We start from the raw sequence: 19,179 nt of genomic DNA, 5'->3' as shown, positions 1-19,179 counted from the left end.
TTCTGAGGCAGAGGAGGCCTTAGATGAGATTGTAGATTCAGAGCCGCATGACGTCCCCCTCTCTCCTCAGCGGCCCACTCTTAAGGACTCATTGGAACCAGCTGTCCGCCGAGGGAATGACCGTTCGCGTAATGGCTCAGAAAGGCACTCCAGAAGAGGGCGTTGATACACCTTAATTTAAAATGTGTTTGGGACTTATTCCTGAGGGGTAGTATTGTTAGTGCTGCTCAGCCGTTCCAGATTAGAGATGTATGTTATTCTGCTCTATGTTCCATGTTAGGGCCTTTTATTGTTCAGTCGTACAGATTGCCATTGCTTAGGCCAGGTATGCGAGAGTTCTGCCATGGCGGAAAAAAGGAAAGTCTATAACTAGATTTAGAGACGGCTGACACCATCTAGTCGTATTCTGCCTAGTGGATTATCGTCTGCTGCCACACACCTAGGCAGTGTTATTTGGTTATACTTGTATTGGTTTTTGTCTTTTGCTTTTTGTTCTCTTTCCCTCCCTCCTCTTTCCCTCCCTCCTCCCTTGGCTTTCTCTGTCCGGGGATCCGTGCATATCAGAGCTGAAATGCGAATCATCTCCTGGAATATCAAGGGTTTACGCTCCCCACAAAAGCGGTCTAAGATTTTGCGCCACCTGAAGCGTCTTCAACCTGATGTGGTTCTCCTGCAAGAGACGCACTTGGAAGATAAAGATTTATTTCGGCTGAAATTTTTTTGGGTAGGTTCTGTATACGGATCCTCGGCCAGAGAACGCAAAGCAGGAGTACTCACTTTGCTTCATAGAAATTTCTCAGGGAAAATACTATCAGAATCTCATGACAGTGAGGGTAGATGGCATAGGCTATTGGTAGAGATTGGAGGGATATCTTATAGTATCCATGATGTCTATGCCCCAAATGATAATAACGCCCCTTTTTACGCTCTTCTGGAGAACAGACTGCATATGGATGGAACTCACAATAGAATTGTGGGTGGTGATTTTAACTCAGTCGCATCTGTTCTGGAAGACCGGAAGAGGGCTGAGGGGACAGTCAGAACACAAAGGCTCTCTGACAAGGTTATACCTCCCCTTTTAGCCTCTACAGGTTTATATGATACCTGGCGCTCTCTGCATCCTGATGACAGGGAATACACACATTTTTCGCACGCACACAATGTATGGTCTGGTATTGACTACCTCTTCCTTCCCTTGCATATGTCATCTAGGGTGGTCTCCGCTGAAATTCATGACTTACTTATTTCTGATCACTCACCTATCTCCATTTCCCTGCAGGATACTTACCCTAGAGGAACTGATTTTCTGTGGCGCTTTCCTTCTTTTCTGGCCAAAGATGACAACTTTAAAGACACACTGCAAGGTTGGTGGTGGGAGTTTCAAGGGGACAATCCCCGAGGTGCATCAGATGTTTCGACCCATTGGGAGACTGCTAAAGCGGTCCTGAGGGGTCGAATTCTCAGTTATGTCAGTAATTTACGCAAGGTGGTCGCAAAACAATATCAGGAGGCTAGCTCGACCCTTAGAAGGGCATACACTCAATTCCTCCGAGTGGCTACCACTCAGTACAAGGAGGCCTGGATTGCAGCTAGAAATACCTTTGAATTATGGGTGGATAAAAGGGAGGCAATGTACAGGTCAGAATTCCAGACGGATCTGTTCAGATTTGGAAATAAATCAGGCAAAATGTTGGCTAACTTAGCACGGGGCAGGAGAGCTCCTACAGTCATCACAGCTCTGAAAGGGGAGGGGGGAGTGGTCCAAACAAATCCTAAGTTGATAAATGAATTGCTGGGGAAATACTATGAGCGTCTCTACAGCGACACTCCAGAGGATCCCGAAAAGGGCGAGCGTTTTCTATCAGACGTTAAACTGCCTTAAATGCGGAAATAACTGCTGAGGAAGTACTACATATAATACGCTCCTTACATAATGGGAAGGCGCCAGGCCCTGACGGATTCTCAGGGGAATTTTATAAAGTGCTACAAGAAAATCTTGCCCCCACGCTAACGGAATATTTTAATCACCTACTACACACAGGTAGTTTTCCTGCTCATGTGAATGTTGCCCACATTAAATTGATACTTAAGCCTAATAAAGACCCACAAGATCCAGGCTCGTACAGCCCGATCTCGCTCATTAACCAGGATCTCAAGATATTGACTAAAATATTGTCTGACAGACTGAGCCTACTAATGCCCGCCCTGGTAGGTCCTTCCCAAGTTGGTTTCATTAAAGGGAGGTCAGGGGTGGCCAATATCAGGAAGGTATTGGCAACCCTGGATTGGGTTCGGCGCCGCCCTCAGCCAGCCTCGACCCCTATTTTGTTGGCTTTGGATGCGGAAAAAGCTTTTGATTCATTGCGATGGGACTGGCTGGGGGTGGTGCTCGATAAATTCAAGATCTTTGGGGATATCCGTACTTTTCTGAAGGGTCTCTATTCCAGCCCAGCGGCGCGCATTCATACGGGTGGTTTCCTGTCCCAGGTTTTTCCCCTTCAGAGAGGAACTAGACAGGGTTGTCCGCTTTCCCCCCTCCTCTTTGACCTAGCCATCGAGCCTCTAGCTAGATTTTTAGAGGACTCTAACTTGTACTCAGGTATCACTATAGGTAAGAAAGAGGTCAAACTAGCTTTAAATGCCGATGATCTTCTGATTTTTATGGAAACTCCTCAGCAACACTTAGGCCCCTTAATGGAGTTCCTAAGTTTTTTCGGGTCCTTTTCAGGATATAAAATAAACTCGTCTAAAAGTGAGATTCTGGAGTTACACGCCACCAATCCACCGCAGTTCTGGTTAGACCTGGGTTTCTCTTTGTCTGCTGTTAAGAAATATGTCACTTACTTAGGGGTTAAAATCGGTAAGCTCCCGGGGTCACTGTACTCGCTAAACTACCCTCCCCTCATAGCGAAAATAATATCTGAACTACAGAAATGGCATTCACTTCCCTTGTCTCTACTAGGAAGGTGCCAGCTCATCAAAATGATGAGCTCTTCTAAGTTGCTCTACCCCCTCCAAACGCTTTCGATCCTACTGAAACATACTGATGTCACTGCCCTGAATAAAGCGTTTACCACGTTTTTGTGGTCCGGCAGGTGCCCTCGTATCTCTCTTTCGAAGCTTATGCTGTGGAAACCAGAAGGAGGAGTGAAATTCCCGAATGTACGGGGTTACAATTTATCATGTCTTATGCGTCACATATCCGATTGGGTGCACAATACTGATCTTTTCTCTAATAGGGAATTGGAACAAAACCTGGTGGCTCCCTGGAACTTAGTATCGTGCCTTCACTCTAACCTGGCCTCGTTACCTGGGGATATTAAATCCTCGCTTTTATTGAGAGATACGATAGCAGCCTGGAAGGCGATCAGGAAGACAGCAGGTCTGCCTTATGCAGTCTCTAAATGGATGCCGCTATGGGGTCATCCAGAATTTCCATCAGGAATTAGTTTGAGACCCTCTGAGCTGTGGGTATCTAGAGGTTTGACTAGGGCGGAACATCTGATGCACCAAGGGGAAAAGCGTTGGCTGACCCCAAAAGAACTGAAGGAAAAATACGCCCTGCCGGATTCCCATTTCCTGCAAATAATGCAGATTGTGGGTTTCTGTTCACATAGACTGCGTGATCTGTCAAGGGAGGCGACCACGAATTCCTTTGACGAGATCTTCAGTTTCTCTCCCCAAACAGTTTCTCTCTCTAGGTTGTATAAGGCTTTTTCAGGCAATTTCACGAAAGCCAAAGTGTCCACACTCTTTAAGAAGTGGGAACGTATCACCATGGATGATGAGATTGGGGAAAAGATACTGGAAGGCTGGAGTAAGGTCCGCCAGTGCGTGATAGGTGAGACTTGGCGTGAAACGTATTTTAAAATGATGCATCCGGCAATTTATGGTTTTAATTTTCCAGCCTCGCCTCAGTTTCCGGACCGTATCACACATTGTCCAAACTGCAAATTGGCGGCTACGGATTTCTGGCATGGCATATGGACATGTCCTGAGGTAGTCAAATTTTGGGCCACCGTGAATGATTATATCAAGACAAACTGGTTGGTGGAATTACCTATGGAACCCCAGGCCCTGGTCTTCCATTATATACGTCCGGAAAACCCAACTCAGATACCGATCATATTGCACTCTGTTTTATTAGTAGCCAAAATCTTGCTTCAAAGATGGCTCATAGATGCCATGCCAGACATTCCAGCTGTGGTCTCTGATTTGAAAGTTCTATAGGGCTTTGAGAGGATTGAAGCGTCTAGACACAAAGAAGGTTCAGCTTCCAAATTCTTCAATAAATGGCGCACTTTTATTACCGCACTTTAGTCCGGTGGAGATTGGGGAATTAGTTAACCGCCTCCGGACCGCCTAACGCAGGATCGCGTTCCGGAGGCGGCAGCGCTGCGCAGAGTCACGCATATACGCGTCATCTCGCGAGACGCGAGATTTCGCTCAAAGCCGGCCCGCGCATGCGCATCGCGGGCCGGCAAAAGTTAAAGAACAATTTCGTCACCAGCCTGCCAGCAACGATCATTGGCTGGCAGGCTGGCGATTTTCAAAAAAAACGAATCACAAGCCATATAACAGATCATATTAGTAAATATGATCTGTTATATGGCTTGTCTGCTCCTCTGCTGGTCCTTTTCGTCGGTTGGATCCAGCAGAGGAGCAGACTTCACAGTGAGTAGCACCAACACTACACCTTAGCCCCAGATCACCCCCCTGCACCCCAATTAACCCTTTGATCACCCCTTTGATCGCCCCTGTCAATCACTAGTGAAAGACAAAAAGTGATCAGTGTAAACTGTCACTTTTTTTTTCCACTGGTATTGACTGTTAGGTTTTAGGATAGTTTAGGCCCCTTGGTTAGGTAGTTTAGCGTCAGTTAGCGCCCACCCCACCGCACCGCAGTCACTTATTTGCTGATTAGCGTATTGCTAATCAGCATTTGTACTTTTATAGTATCTGTAAGTGATCAAAACTGATCACGGTCAGATCTATAATAGTATTAGTGTCACTTTAGTTCGCCCTCCACCCAAAACGCAGTGTTTGCCCGATCAGGCCTGATCGGTCGCCCACACGTGCTTTCACCCACGCCCGCCCCACCGCAGTGACAAAAAATATATTTTTTTGATCACTGCACATTCACTTTACAAGCACTGCGGCGATAAAAAAATCAGTTTTGATATTTTTTATCAACCGCAGCGGCCTCCGGTACTTCGCTAGCCTCTCCTTTGTAAGACAGGTTTGCTTTTTTTCTTGGGTAGTCTCAGGGAATACCCCTAAATTTAGTAGTCCAAAATGTCAAACAGGGGGTATTCTTCTGAAGAGGCCTACAGGATTCTGACCCAGTCGGATGAGGAATGGGAACCCTCATCTGACGAATCTAGCGGGTCAGAATATGAACCTGTAGAAAGCAGGTGGAGGTCCCTGATAGAACCAGGCGTACCCGGCCCCGTGTCGCTAGACCACAGGTTATGCAGGATCCGCTTCAAGAGCAGCAGAGTGGGGCTGTCGCTGCCGGACCTCCCTGGACCTAGTACCAGCACTGCCGTACAACATGGTGACGTGGCGAGCACCAGAAGGGCAGTTGAAGCTGGTACGGTGGCACGTGCAATAGTTACCCCGTCGCAGCCACCGCACAGACAGGCCCGTAGAGCCCCTAGAATCCCTGAGGTGCTGGCACCCCTGATTGGCAGTCACCAACTTCAGCCGCACCTGTAGTTCCCCCTTTCACCGCCCAGTCTGGAGTTCAGGTTGAGACGGCTCATATCGGTTCGGCCCTGGGATTTTTTGAGCTGTTCTTGACTGCGGAGCTCTTGGACTTAGTCGTGGCAGAGACAAACCGGTATGCCACACAATTTATAACCGCCAACCCGGGAAGCTATTATGCCCAGCCTTTCCGGTGGAAACCAGTCCAAGTTTCCGAAATTAAAATTTTTCTGGGCCTTCTCCTCAACATGGGTCTAACTAAAAAGCATGAATTGCGGTCATATTGGTCCACGCACCCGATTCATCACATGCCCATGTTCTCTGCTGCTATGTCCAGGGCACGATTTGAGGCCATCCTCCGTTTCCTGCATTTTAGCGACAACACGACCTCCCATCCCAGAGGCCACCCTGCTTTTGACCGGCTCCACAAAATTCGGCCCCTCATAGACCACTTCAACCAGAAATTTGCAGATTTGTATACCCCCGAGCAAAACATCTGCGTAGACGAGTCCCTAATACATTTTACCGGGCGCCTTGGCTTCAAACAATACATCCCAAGCAAGCGTGACCGGTATGGGGTCAAATTGTATAAGCTCTGTGAAAGGGCCACAGGCTATACCCACAAATTTCGGATCTATGAGGGAAAAGATCAGACCCTGGAGCCGGTCAGTTGCCCTGACTACCTGGGGAGCAGTGGGAAGACAGTCTGGGACTTGGTGTCACCCTTATTTGGCAAGGGGTACCATCTTTATGTGGACAATTTCTACACAAGTGTGGCCCTCTTTAGGCATTTGTTTCTAGAACGGATTTGCGCCTGTGACACCGCGCGAACTAGTCGCGTGGGCTTCCCCCAACGGCTCGTTACCACCCGTCTTGCAAGGGGGGAGAGGGCTGCCTTGTGTAACGAAGAACTGCTCGCGGTGAAATGGAGAGACAAGCGTGACGTTTACATGCTCTCCTCCATTCACGCAGACACGACAATACAAATTGAGCGAGCAACCCGTGTCATTGAAAAGCCCCTCTCAGTCCACGACTATAATTTGCTCATGGGAGGGGTGGACTTCAATGACCAGATGTTGTCTCCGTATTTAGTTTCCCGACGCACCAGACGCTGGTATAAGAAGGTGTCTGTATATTTGATTCAATTGGCTCTGTACAATAGTTTTGTTCTCTACAGTAAGGCTGGGAGAACAGGATCCTTCCTCAAATTCCAGGAAGAGATCATCGAGAACCTCCTGTATCCAGAAGGTTCCGTGGCCCCATCCACCAGTGTAGTTAGCCGTCTACACGAGCGACATTTCCCCAGTGTCGTTCCTGGTACCTCAACCCAACCGTCACCCCGAAAAAGATGTCGTGTCTGTAGCGGGTGTCACGCCTTATTCCACTCCTGCTACAGACACGACATCTTTTTCGGGGTGACGGTTGGGTTGAGGTACCAGGAACGACACACCCGCTATTTCTCTCCTGACTGTCCTGACCACCCTGCCCTATGCTTTGGTGAGTGTTTCCGGAAGTACCACACACAGGTACACTTAGCATAGGGATTGCATCTCACAGGACAGGCACACAAGGCTATTAGGGCCCTTTTACTCACAGCTGCTGCAAACCTCTCCTTTCACCTGGGATAAAGTGCATAACGTACTTCGCCACATCTTTGGGCGATTTGCGCTTTGCACATTGTCCCATGGGGAAGGAGAGGTTTGTTCTATAAAAGGTAAAAAAAACTAAACAAAAAAAAAAATACCGGTAAGTAAAAAAGTTAACGTTCAGTTAAAAAAGTTAAAAAAAGTTTATATGTTTGGTTCAAAAGTTAATAAATTTATTGCGTTGCGGCCTGGTTTTTTCTTTTTTGTTCTGTTTTTTTTACCTTCCAGGTGGACCAACCGATCGACTAGCTGCAGCACTGATGTGCATTCTGACAGAAGCATTGCGCTGCTGTCAGATTACACGCAAGTCGGTGTATGCGGCGCTGCAAGACGAGATTTCTCCTCTGCAGTAAAAGATACGTTTGCCGAGGCATATGAGCTGAGGAGGTGGCGGTGTTCATATACTTTGACAAACACTTTGTATATATATAAAAAAAAAAATCCCGGCAAGGATTTATTCATCCACATAGATTGATGTGAATGGAGAAATCTGGTTTGCCAGGGCATACGAGCTAAGTGGGTATGGATGTTGGGCGGAGCTCCTATGTCCTGGCAGACGCCTTTCCCCTCCTTTTTCTTTTTTTGGCAGAGATTTTTTCATCCACATTGATCGATGCGAATGAAGAAATCTGTGCCGTTCATTTTTTTCTTTCAGCCCAGAGGCTGAACGAAAAAAAAAAATCTCATTACCCGTATGCTCAATATAAGGAGAATAGCAGAAACTCCTAATGCTGGGCATACATGTAATGATTGCGGAGACCCTCAAATGCCAGGGCAGTACAAACACCCCACAAATGACCCATATTTGGAAAGAAGACACCCCAAGGTATTTGCTGAGGGGCTTATTGAGTCCGTGAAAGATTGAAATTTTTGTCCCAAGTTAGCGGAAAGGGAGACTTTGTGAGAAAAAAATCTAAAAAATCCATTTCCGCTAACTTGTGCCCAAATTTTTTTTTTCTATGAACTCGCCATGCCCCTCATTGAATACCTTGGGGTGTCTTCTTTCCAAAATGGGGTCACATGTGGGGTATTTATACTGCCCTGGCATTTTAGGGGCCCCAAAGCGTGAGAAGAAGTCTGGTATCCAAATGTCTAAAAATGCCCTCCTAAAAGGAATTTGGGCCCCTTTGCCCACCTAGGCTGCAAAAAAGTGTCACACATGTGGTATCTCCGTATTCAGGAGAAGTTGGGGAATGTGTTTTGGGGTGTCATTTTACATATACCCATGCTGGGTGAGATAAATATCTTGGTCAAATGCCAACTTTGTATAAAAAAATGGGAAAAGTTGTATTTTGCCAAGATATTTCTCTCACCCAGCATGGGTATATGTAAAATGACTCCCCAAAACACATTCCCCAACTTCTCCTGAATACGGAGATACCACATGTGTGACACTTTTTTGCAGCCTAGGTGGGCAAAGGGGCCCACATTCCAAAGAGCACCTTTCGGATTTCACAGGTCATTTACCTACTTACCACACATTTGGGCCCCTAGAATGCCAGGGCAGTATAACTACCCCACAAGTGACCCCATTTTGGAAAGAAGACACCCCAAGGTATTCGTGAGGGGCATGGCGAGTTCCTAGAATTTTTTATTTTTTGTCACAAGTTAGTGGAAAATGATGATTTTTATTTTTTATTTTTCTTACAAAGTCTCATATTCCACTAACTTGTGACAAAAAATAAAAACTTCCATGAACTCACTATGCCCATCAGCGAATACCTTGGGGTGTCTTCTTTCCAAAATGGGGTCACTTGTGGGGTAGTTATACTGCCCTGGCATTCTAGGGGCCCAAATGTGTGGTAAGGAGTTTGAAATCAAATTCTGTAAAAAATGACCAGTGAAATCCGAAAGGTGCTCTTTGGAATATGGGCCCCTTTGCCTACCTAGGCTGCAAAAAAGTGTCACACATGTGGTATCTCCGTATTCAGGAGAAGTTGGGGAATGTGTTTTGGGGTGTCATTTTACATATACCCATGCTGGGTGAGAGAAATATCTTGGCAAAAGACAACTTTTCCCATTTTTTTATACAAAGTTGGCATTTGACCAAGATGTTTATCTCACCCAGCATGGGTATATGTAAAATGACACTCCAAAACACATTCCCCAACTTCTCCTGAATACGGAGATACCACATGTGTGAAGGCAGATAAACATCATCAAGGGCAAAGCCAGACAATACACGTAAATACGAGGTGACCACTCATCTGAGACCACCAGTCTCGTTAGACAAGTGATCTTACAGAAACAATAGTGTTGTACAAAACAAGTGAACAGAGCAACGGCTCTAACACTGTGTCACCTCACGCATCAAGCTATAGTCCGCACAATGTTTAAGAGTAAAAATATAGCCTAATGTAATAGCAGAAGAGGTCAGCATGGACATCTCGCCTCTCATAGGTTAAGTAGTGCCGGGTTGCAATGAATTTAAGTATTCCGCTCTATAGTGCAGCCAAGGCTGCCAGATCTGTAGAAAGCGGTCTCTGTTATGGTATGTCCATCCAATCAGTTCTTCCATTTGGCATATCTGGTGGACCCTATCTCTCCACATATCTAGGGTAGGGGGATCTACTGACCTCCATTTTATAGGGATCAGGAGTTTAGCAGCCATCAGCAAGTGTGTGATCAGGTTGTGTTTTCCAGGGCGAAAAGCTGGGGTAGGTAGCCAGAGTAGTATCAATTGGGCTGTAAGCTTCAAAGATGTGCTACAAATCGAATTTATAGTACTCTCGACCTCCGCCCAGAACTTATGGATGCCTGTACACGACCACCAAATATGAGAAATGGAACCAGTGGCAATATTGCATCGCCAGCACAAATCTGTGGGGAGCAGCTGGATTTTATATAGAAATTCAGGTGTCCTATACCACCTAAATGCTACCTTAACTGAGTTTTCTTGTATTTTTATACATTTAGAAAAGCTGTGTGAACACTTTTGGATCCATTTCCTATCAGCTTCATTTAAAGTGAGTTGCAGTTCCTTCTCCCAGTCAGCTAACCATGGCGGGGCCTTGGAGTCCCTGGCATTAAGGATTTGTCTGTAAATGAGAGTGGTGCATTTTTGAGGCAAACGTGGGAGTAAGACAAAGTTTTCCAGCCACGTTGGGTCTACTAAGGGGACTAGCTCGGAGGACTTGAACTGTCTACACATGGACTCAAAATCATTTCTCTGAACAAAGTTTTTCCCCAGGTCTATATCGCCTGAAAGGGTGTTGCAGTAATCAACAGTATTATCAAGTTTCCCTAACTCTCCCAATCTATAGTTTGACAGTGAAAGCCATATATCAGAGGGATGTTTAATTTGGGGGCACAGAAGGGTGGGTAAAGCTGAGATGGGAGCTAGAGGGGAGATCTTGCTTTGCCCTGAATTAAGTTCCTTTGATCTATGGCAGGTTTTCAACATACCTCTGGTGAGTACACTATCAATTTTGGTCTCTCTCCCGGATCCCCTAGGTAGCCATATTCCATGAAACGAGCCTTTGCCTAAGAGGGCCAATTCCAGATCAATGTTCAAACATTGAGATTCACATCTAGCCAGTGAAAGCCATCTTTCTAGGTTAATGGCTTGTATATAGGTTGGAAGATCCGGGAGGGAGATGCCACCTTGTTTTTTCCTGCGTGAGAGCAAGCGGAAGGACATTCTAGGGTGACCTCCATTCCAGAGGTATTTACTCATAATTGATTGAACTTTATTTATATAGTTATTAGGAATAGATATGGGAAGGGCTCTAAGGGTGTACATAAGCAATGGGAGAATACACTCACCTAAAGAATTATTAGGAACACCATACTAATACGGTGTTGGTCCCCCTTTTGCCTTCAGAACTGCCTTAATTCTACGTGGCCTTGATTCAACAAGGTGCTGATAGCATTCTTTAGAAATGTTGGCCCATATTGATAGGATAGCATCTTGCAGTTGATGGAGATTTGAGGGATGCACATCCAGGGCACGAAGCTCCTGTTCCACCACATCCCAAAGATGCTCTATTGGGTTGAGATCTGGTGACTGTGGGGGCCATTTTAGTACAGTGAACTCATTGTCATGTTCAAGAAACCATTTTTCCAGTCTTCAACAGTCCAATTTTGGTGAGCTCGTGCAAATTGTAGCCTCTTTTTCCTATTTGTAGTGGAGATGAGTGGTACCCAGTGGGGTCTTCTGCTGTTGTAGCCCATCCGCCTCAAGGTTGTGCGTGTTGTGGCTTCACAAATGCTTTGCTGCATACCTCGGTTGTAACGAGTGGTTATTTCAGTCAACGTTGCTCTTCTATCAGCTTGAATACGTCGGCCCATTCTCCTCTGACCTCTAGCATCAACAAAGCATTTTCGCCCACAGGACTGCCGCATACTGAATGTTTTTCCCTTTTCACACCATTCTTTGTAAACCCTAGAAATGGTTGTGCGTGAAAATCCCAGAAACTGAGCAGATTGTGAAATACTCAGATCGGCCCGTCTGGCACCAACAACCATGCCATGCTCAAAATTGCTTAAATCACCTTTCTTTCCCATTCTGACATTCAGTTTGGAGTTCAGGAGATTGTCTTGACCAGGACCACAACCCTACATGCATTGAAGCAACTGCCATGTGATTGGTTGACTAGATAATCGCATTAATGAGAAATAGAACAGGTGTTCCTAATAATTCTTTAGGTGAGTGTATAGGTGGTCAGGACATTTTTTCTGCCTAGCCAGGTGAGAAATGGCGAGGAGCTTTTTGAGAGGATGGAAGTCACTTTTGAGAGTAAAGGAGGAAAATTGAGCTGAAATAAAAGTTTGGGATCTATTGGGATCATGACACCCAGATATTTAATTGCCTGTGGATGCCACTTAAATGGGGTGAGGGTCTTAACTCTGCTACGCAGGGCAGGTGGTAAAGAAATACCTAAGGCTTCCGACTTATCAAAGTTTATTTTAAAATTCGAGAGTTGACTAAAGGATTCAAATATCTGCATAACCTCCGGCAAAGCCTCCTCAGGGTTAGACATAAAGAGCAGAAGATCGTCCGCGAAAGCCGCCATCTTGTGATTAAACTTCCCCAAGCTCACACCCTTAATCACCGGGGATTGGCGGAATTTTAATAACAAAGTCTCTAGGACGAGAATAAACAGGGTGGGAGATAGCGGGCAACCTTGTCGGGTGCCATTTTTAATTTGGAAGGTGTCCGATAGGGTCCCATTCACCATCACTCTTGCAAAAGGTGCCGAGTATAGAGTGAATATGGTTTTAATAAAATCTTCAGGAAAGCCGAATGCATCTAAGGCTCTTTCCATGTAGCTCCAACTGACCCTATCGAACGCCTTCTAAGCATCTGTGCCCAGGAGCACCAGGGGGGACTTGGTTTTGATAGCGTGCGTAATCACATGTACTACTCTACTGATATTGTGTCTGCCCTCCCTACCCGCCACAAAGCCCACCTGTTCTTCACCCACAAGCCCAGGAAGCAACTTCGAAATTCTGTTGTTAAGCAGTTTGGCCCACCATTTCAAATCGGTGTTTAGCAATGAAATTGGCCTATAGTTACCACACGCTTCTCTATCCTTTCCTTCTTTATGGATAATTGTTATATGTGCTTCCTGGGCCTGTGGGGTCAGAGAGCCCCCCTTCAGAAGGGAATTGCAAACATCTACAAAGTGGGGTGTGAGAGTCTCTCTAAACCTTTTGTAATAATAGATGGGGAACCCATCGGGTCCAGGACTCTTACCCGAGGGAATAGAGGATAGGACTTGGTCTACTTCTTCCATCGTAAAGGGCTGGAGTAGACCACTTATGTCACTTGCGGAAATTTTGGGGATGTCAATAGAGTTTAGGAATTCTGCAATATGTCCAGCCAACTGCTGACTTCTGAGAGGTGCCGGGAGGTTATACAGAGATGAATAAAAGGAGCGAAACTCTCGTGCTATCGCGGGGGTGTTGATGAGTCGGGAGCCTGTGGCTGATTTAATCGCTGAGATAAAGGATCTATTCCTTTGACCTTTTAAAAGGTTAGAGACTAATTTGGATCCCCTATTTCCATGCAGATATTGCTTGAAGCGCAATGTCTTCAGTGCTCTAGCCGCTCGTACATTCAGTAGGTCAGTGACCTCATATCTCAACCGTTTAAGAGAATTCCAAACCTCAACTGATCTCGCCTTCTTGTGCAAGATTTCAAGAGTAGAAATCTGCTGAAGGAGTGAGTCTAGTTGTCTCTGCCTATTTCTCTTAACTCTAGAACCCAAGCTAATGAGCTCCCCTCTAATTACTACCTTGTGGGCTTCCCATAAGGTCGTCCCATTAGTTAAACCTCTAGCATTTTCCAAAAAGTAATTTTTGAGACATTGTTCTATCTCCTTCTTCTGTGACTCGTCTTCCAGGAGCGTCTCATTCAATCTCCAGACCCAGGATCTCGGAGGGATGTCATGCAATCTCATCTTCACACTCACCGGCGCATGATCGGAGACAACTATGTTTCCAATACTGGCCTCAGAAACCGAGGGCAATAATTGGTTAGTTATAAAAAGATAATCGAGGCGCTGATATGTGTCATGTGTCCGCGAGTGGAAGGTGTAATCCTTATCTTCTGGATGTAGAATGCGCCAAATGTCCGAGATCCTGAGGTCTGTGAACGTGAGAAGAAGCCTTCTCATTTGCTTTTTAGAGGGAGGGCGGCCCACAGAGGTCGAGTCCTTAGAGGGGTCAAGAGTAAGATTAAGGTCTCCACCTAGGACAAGGTGGCCTTCTCCAAAGGTCTTTAGAACTCTAAGAGTGCGGAGTAACCATGTGAATTGGCCACTGTTCGGGGCGTAGGTTGACTAAAGTAAACATAGAGTTCGCTACCTTGCCTTTTAAGAACAGATAACGGCCCTCAGGGTCCACCAGCTTGGACACTAAAGTGAATGGGAAACTTTGTCCTATGCCTATTGAAACTCCTCTAGCTGCCGAGGTATATGCAGCATGATGCCAAACAGGGAAGTTTTTGCTAATAACATTAGGGACGTGCAGATGTCTGAAATGGGTTTCTTGTAAAAGAACCAAGTCAGCCCTTTCTTTGCGAAGCAAATGATAGATTTGACTCCTTTTTTGCGGTGTGTTCATGCCATTTACGTTAAATGACACGATCTTTAGATCAGACATGGTGATATTTTGTGGATCTGTTCTGAAGGACTAGCTAGGAGGTGACACATAAAAACATAAAAAACAAAAATACATAAAAAGAAATATAAACATTGTACACTGCAGAGAGACATCTTGCAGTGTCTATCTATGAGGTTAAGAAGAAACCTCAGTGGGGGGGGGGGGGGGGAAGTAGTGTGGACGTATCAAGATACCCAGGTCCCACACACTAAACCCAACATGTAAAGAAAAATGCATAGAGTGGAAATGTATGAAGCATTCATAAGCTTAAACATGAGGCCCCTAATTAGAAGAGTGTTCTACCATTCCAACAATCATTATCTCTCTTTTTTTTTTTTTTTTTTTTTTAATCCAATCACATCTGAATGGGGCAAATCTTGTGAGCTGCTGCCAATGTGAAAATGAGCAAAAAGAGAGATGTAGAACGAATAAAGGGGGGGGGGGGGGATAATAGGAGGTGGAAAAGGTATGGAAAAAGCATATGGGCAATAAGGGGGGGGGGGAGGTAAATGGAAAGCAAATAAGGAGAGGTGGGTGAGGGTCTAAGTAGTAGAGAAAAAATAAAATCCATAAGCTGGGCGGCTAATGTGGATAACAGAAGGACTAAAGATGGTAACCTCCATAATAAGGCGCAGGGTTAAATGAATTGTATAGAACCTGAGTCCTGCCAGGTGGCGATGTGGTCGTACGATCTCAATGACGCTGGATCTCAGAGTTTCTATTCATATCGAAGATTAATTTCTCATCTTCGGGTAGAGGCAATTCAAAAGGCCCTCTTTTTTGGCGATTTTTTCTTCTGTGCCAGACGCCATTCCTCTGGCTGTGGAAGGCCCGGAAGGTCCGGGGATGGATTGCAGGGGAGCCAAGACGGAATGTCCAGGGCCTCGATTCTTAAAGCCTCCCACACAGACGGTAAGTCCTCCGGTGTTCTGAACGTGAATTGCTTCCCTCCGATCGTAGTAAATAAGCCGAATGGAAAGAGCCATCTGACCGGCAACTTCTTTTCCCTTAATAATGAGGTTAGCGGGCGCAGGTTCCTTCGCTTGGCTAATGTACTAGCCGCCAGATCTTGAAATAAAAGAACCTTATTGCCATCTAGGGTGGCGTCTCCTTTTTCTCTAGCCGCTCTCAAGACGGCTGCTGTATCCAAAAAGTTCATCAGGGCACATACCACGTCCCTAGGTGGTTCTCCCGCAGCAGGTTTGGGCCTAAGAGCTCTGTGGGCCCTTTCAATGGTAATGGCAGCGGCCTGTTCATCGCCTACTAGGGTAGCAAATAGGCGGCGGACTGTGTCCATCAGGTCTTCAGCCTGTATTGATTCGGGTATACCCCGCAGCCAAACATTTTTCCTCCGGCCCCTGTTTTCCTGGTCTTCCAGGTTAAAGAAGGCCGTGTTTATCATTTTTGACATGGTTGATAAGTGGCAGTGAACCCCCCTCTCGTGCTGGAGAAGGAGATCGTGGCTGTCCTCCAGGCGTTCAACCCGGTGACCTAGCTGCAAGAACTCGGTCTTGATGTCTGAGAGTTATTTCATGACCGGTGAGAGGGCTTGGGCCAGGGACTGCTGTAGGAAGCCGCGGGTGAGAGGGAGGGAATCAACCTCACCTCCAACGTAGGTTTCAGCGTCTGAGCTGTCGGCCTCTGAGTCAGCTCCTTCTCTCTCGGAGTTGATTCGCGTCTCCCGCGCCATCTTGCCTCCGTCAGGGTGCGAGGAAGATCTCCTGTTGAGGTATTTTGTCAGGTCCCCTTGTGTCTTTTTTGTCTTCAGGGTGTTTCCTGATGCACCATCTTTGTCTCTAGAGGTTTTCCCCATGTTGGATCTGTGTCCACTCGATCTAAAAGCTAATGAAGCTGGGATAGCGGTGAGGAGCTCCGGCGGACACGTCCTACACCATGACTTGCTGGCTCCGCCTCTCCTCCCTGATGTCTTGGATTCTTGTTTCTACTTATTTTAAGTTAAAATAAAAAATGCAGTCAGATTCATATGTACTGAACTCATGTCCCCTTTGATGTTGTATTTGACCCCCTGACTTCTTTTGGAGGTCATGTGGGGAAAGTATGTATAATGTATGATATGTGGGTACATGACCCTTGCTTTGTTTTTTGTGAATCTGCTCCAAATAAACAGAATTTTAAAAAAAAGAAGAAAAGGTGCTTACCATTAGATACAAAAAAAAAAAAAAAAACAGCACCCAACCCTAGGTATTAGGGCTTACACTCACGGGCATGATATTATCGGGGACCTATGAATGAAAGTATAATCCACCTTATGACTGGAGTAATATAAACCCATATTATATTACTCCAGTCATAAGGTTGATTATACTTTCATTCATAGGTCCCTGATAATATCATGACCGTGAGTGTGAATGTTATCCACCATTAAGCCCTAATACCTAGGGTTGGGTGCTGTGTATATTTTGTTATTTTTAGTTTTTTGTATCTAATGGTAAGCAACTTCCCTTCAAGGGTATTATCAATATACTCACCCTGTTGTCATATACCCCTTAGGGTCTTTTGAGGGTCATTACAGCCTAGGTTCGAGGACAGGGAGTCCCCACCACCAGGTGCCATCCCTGGGCTGAGGAGAAGAATAGGGAAAGACGAGGGACAGATTTCCCATCTCCCCTATGATATATATATTTAGGTGCTTACCTTATGTGTCTATCGATTAGATCTTCATGGATCAATGTCTGTCCTTGTTCTTGGGATAATGATTCCCACTTTTTAACCGATTTAAATAAAGTATATTTTAGGGTTATATGTTGCTGGAAGTTGGTATGTCCTCTTGTAGCAGTTTTTCTTCTTTTAAGTATTTTCTCCTCTTTTACCTTGTTGATTCCCTTTATGTATTTAAAAGTTTCTATCATATCCCCTCTGTCTCGTCTTTCTTCTAAGCTATACATGTTAAGGTCCTTTAATCTTTCCTGGTAAGTTGTATCTTGCAATCCATGTACTAGTTTAGTAGCTCTTCTCTGAACTCTCTCCAAAAGTATCAATATCCTTCTGGAGATATGGTCTCCAGTACTGCGCACAATACTCCAAATGAGGTCTCACTAGTGCTCTGTAGAGCGGCATGAGCACCTCCCTCTTTCTACTGTTAATGCCTCTCCCTATACACCCAACCATTTTGCTAGCATTTCCTGCTGCTCTATGACATTGTCTGCCTACCTTAAAGTTTTCTGAATCAATGACCCCTAAATCCCTTTCCTCAGATACTGATGTTAGGACTGTATCACTGATTTTATATCCTGCTCTTGGGTTTTTACGCCCCAGGTGCATTATCTTGCATTTATCAACATAAAATTTTAGTTGCCAGATTTTTGACCATTCCTCTAGTTTTCCTAAATCCTTTTCCATTTGGTGTATCCCTCCAGGAACATCACCCCTGTTACAAATCTTTGTGTCATCAGCAAAAAGACACACATTACCATCGAAGCCTTCTGCAATTTCGCTGATAAAGATATTAAACAATATGGGTCCCAGAACAGATCCCTGAGGTACCTCACTGGTAACAAGACCATGGTCTGAATATACTCCATTGACTACAACCCTCTGTTGTCTGTCCCTCAGCCACTGCCTAATCCATTCAACAATATGGGAGTCCAAGCTCAAAGACTGCAATTTATTGATAAGCCTTCTATGTGGGACAGTATCAAAAGCCTTACTAAAGTCTAGATAAGCGATGTCTACTGCACCTCCGCCAGCTATTATTTTAGTCACCCAATCAAAAAAATCAATAAGATTAGTTTAACATGATCTCCCTGAAGTAAACCTATGCTCTTTTTCATCTTTCAATCCATGCGATTTTAGATGTTCCACAATCCTCTTCTTAAGTATGGTTTCCATTAATTTCCCCACTATTGATGTCAGGCTTACTGGCCTATAGTTGCCCGATTCCTCCCTACTACCTTTCTTGTGAATGGGCACATTTGCTAATTTCCAATCTTTTGGGATGACTCCTGTTACCAGTGATTGGTTAAATAAATCTGTTAATGGTTTTGCTAGTTCACTGCTAAGCTTTTTTAATAGCTTAGGGTGTATCCCATCAGGCCCCTGTGACTTATTTGTATTAATTTTAAACAGCTGACTTAGAACCTCTTCCTCTGTGAAGACACATGCATCAAAAGATTCATTAGTCTTCCACCGTAACTGAGGTCCTTTTCCTTAATTTTCCTTTGTAAAAACTGAACAGAAGTATTCATTGAGGCAGTCAGGTAGTTCTTTATCTTCTTCCATATACCTTCCTTCTTTTGTTTTTAATTTGGTAATTCCTTGTTTTAGTTTCCTTTTTTTATTTATGTATCTGAAGAATGTCTTATCACCTTTTTTCACTGATTGAGCTAATTCCTCTTTTGCCTGTGCTTTAGAAGCTCTTATAACTTGCTTGGCCTAATCTTATAAAGTTCCCTGTCATCCTCATTTTTTTAATTTTTTATAATTACTAAATGCTATCTTTTTGTTTTTAATGATTTTGGCCACTTCTGCTGAGTACCACAGTGGTCTCTTCCTTTTTTTGCTTTTACTGACTAGCCTAATGCAATTATCTGTTGCCTTCAATAGTGCCACTTTTAAGTAGTCCCTTTTCTCCTGGACTCCATTTAAACTGTTCCAATCTGATAGGGACTCGTATACCTCTAATTTAATTTTATAAAAGTCTCCCTGCTACTGACAGCCCTGACCTGCCTTGTGTTTTACAGTCTGTAATACACATAGCAAG

At 44.9% G+C, this 19,179-nt stretch overlaps 1 protein-coding gene across 1 annotated transcript in view; it reads right to left on the bottom strand.

Annotated features, from left to right (window-relative positions):
• Nucleotides 1-19,179, bottom strand: part of DMC1 (DNA meiotic recombinase 1) — a 301,837-nt gene that overhangs the window by 25,832 nt on the left and 256,826 nt on the right. The window lies entirely within an intron of this gene.

The sequence above is a fragment of the Bufo bufo genome, chromosome 9 (assembly GCF_905171765.1).
Source record: "Bufo bufo chromosome 9, aBufBuf1.1, whole genome shotgun sequence".
NCBI classification, from domain to species: domain Eukaryota; kingdom Metazoa; phylum Chordata; class Amphibia; order Anura; family Bufonidae; genus Bufo; species Bufo bufo.
The sequence above is the reverse complement of the archived record's forward strand: the minus strand, read 5'-3'. Positions and strand labels throughout refer to the sequence as shown.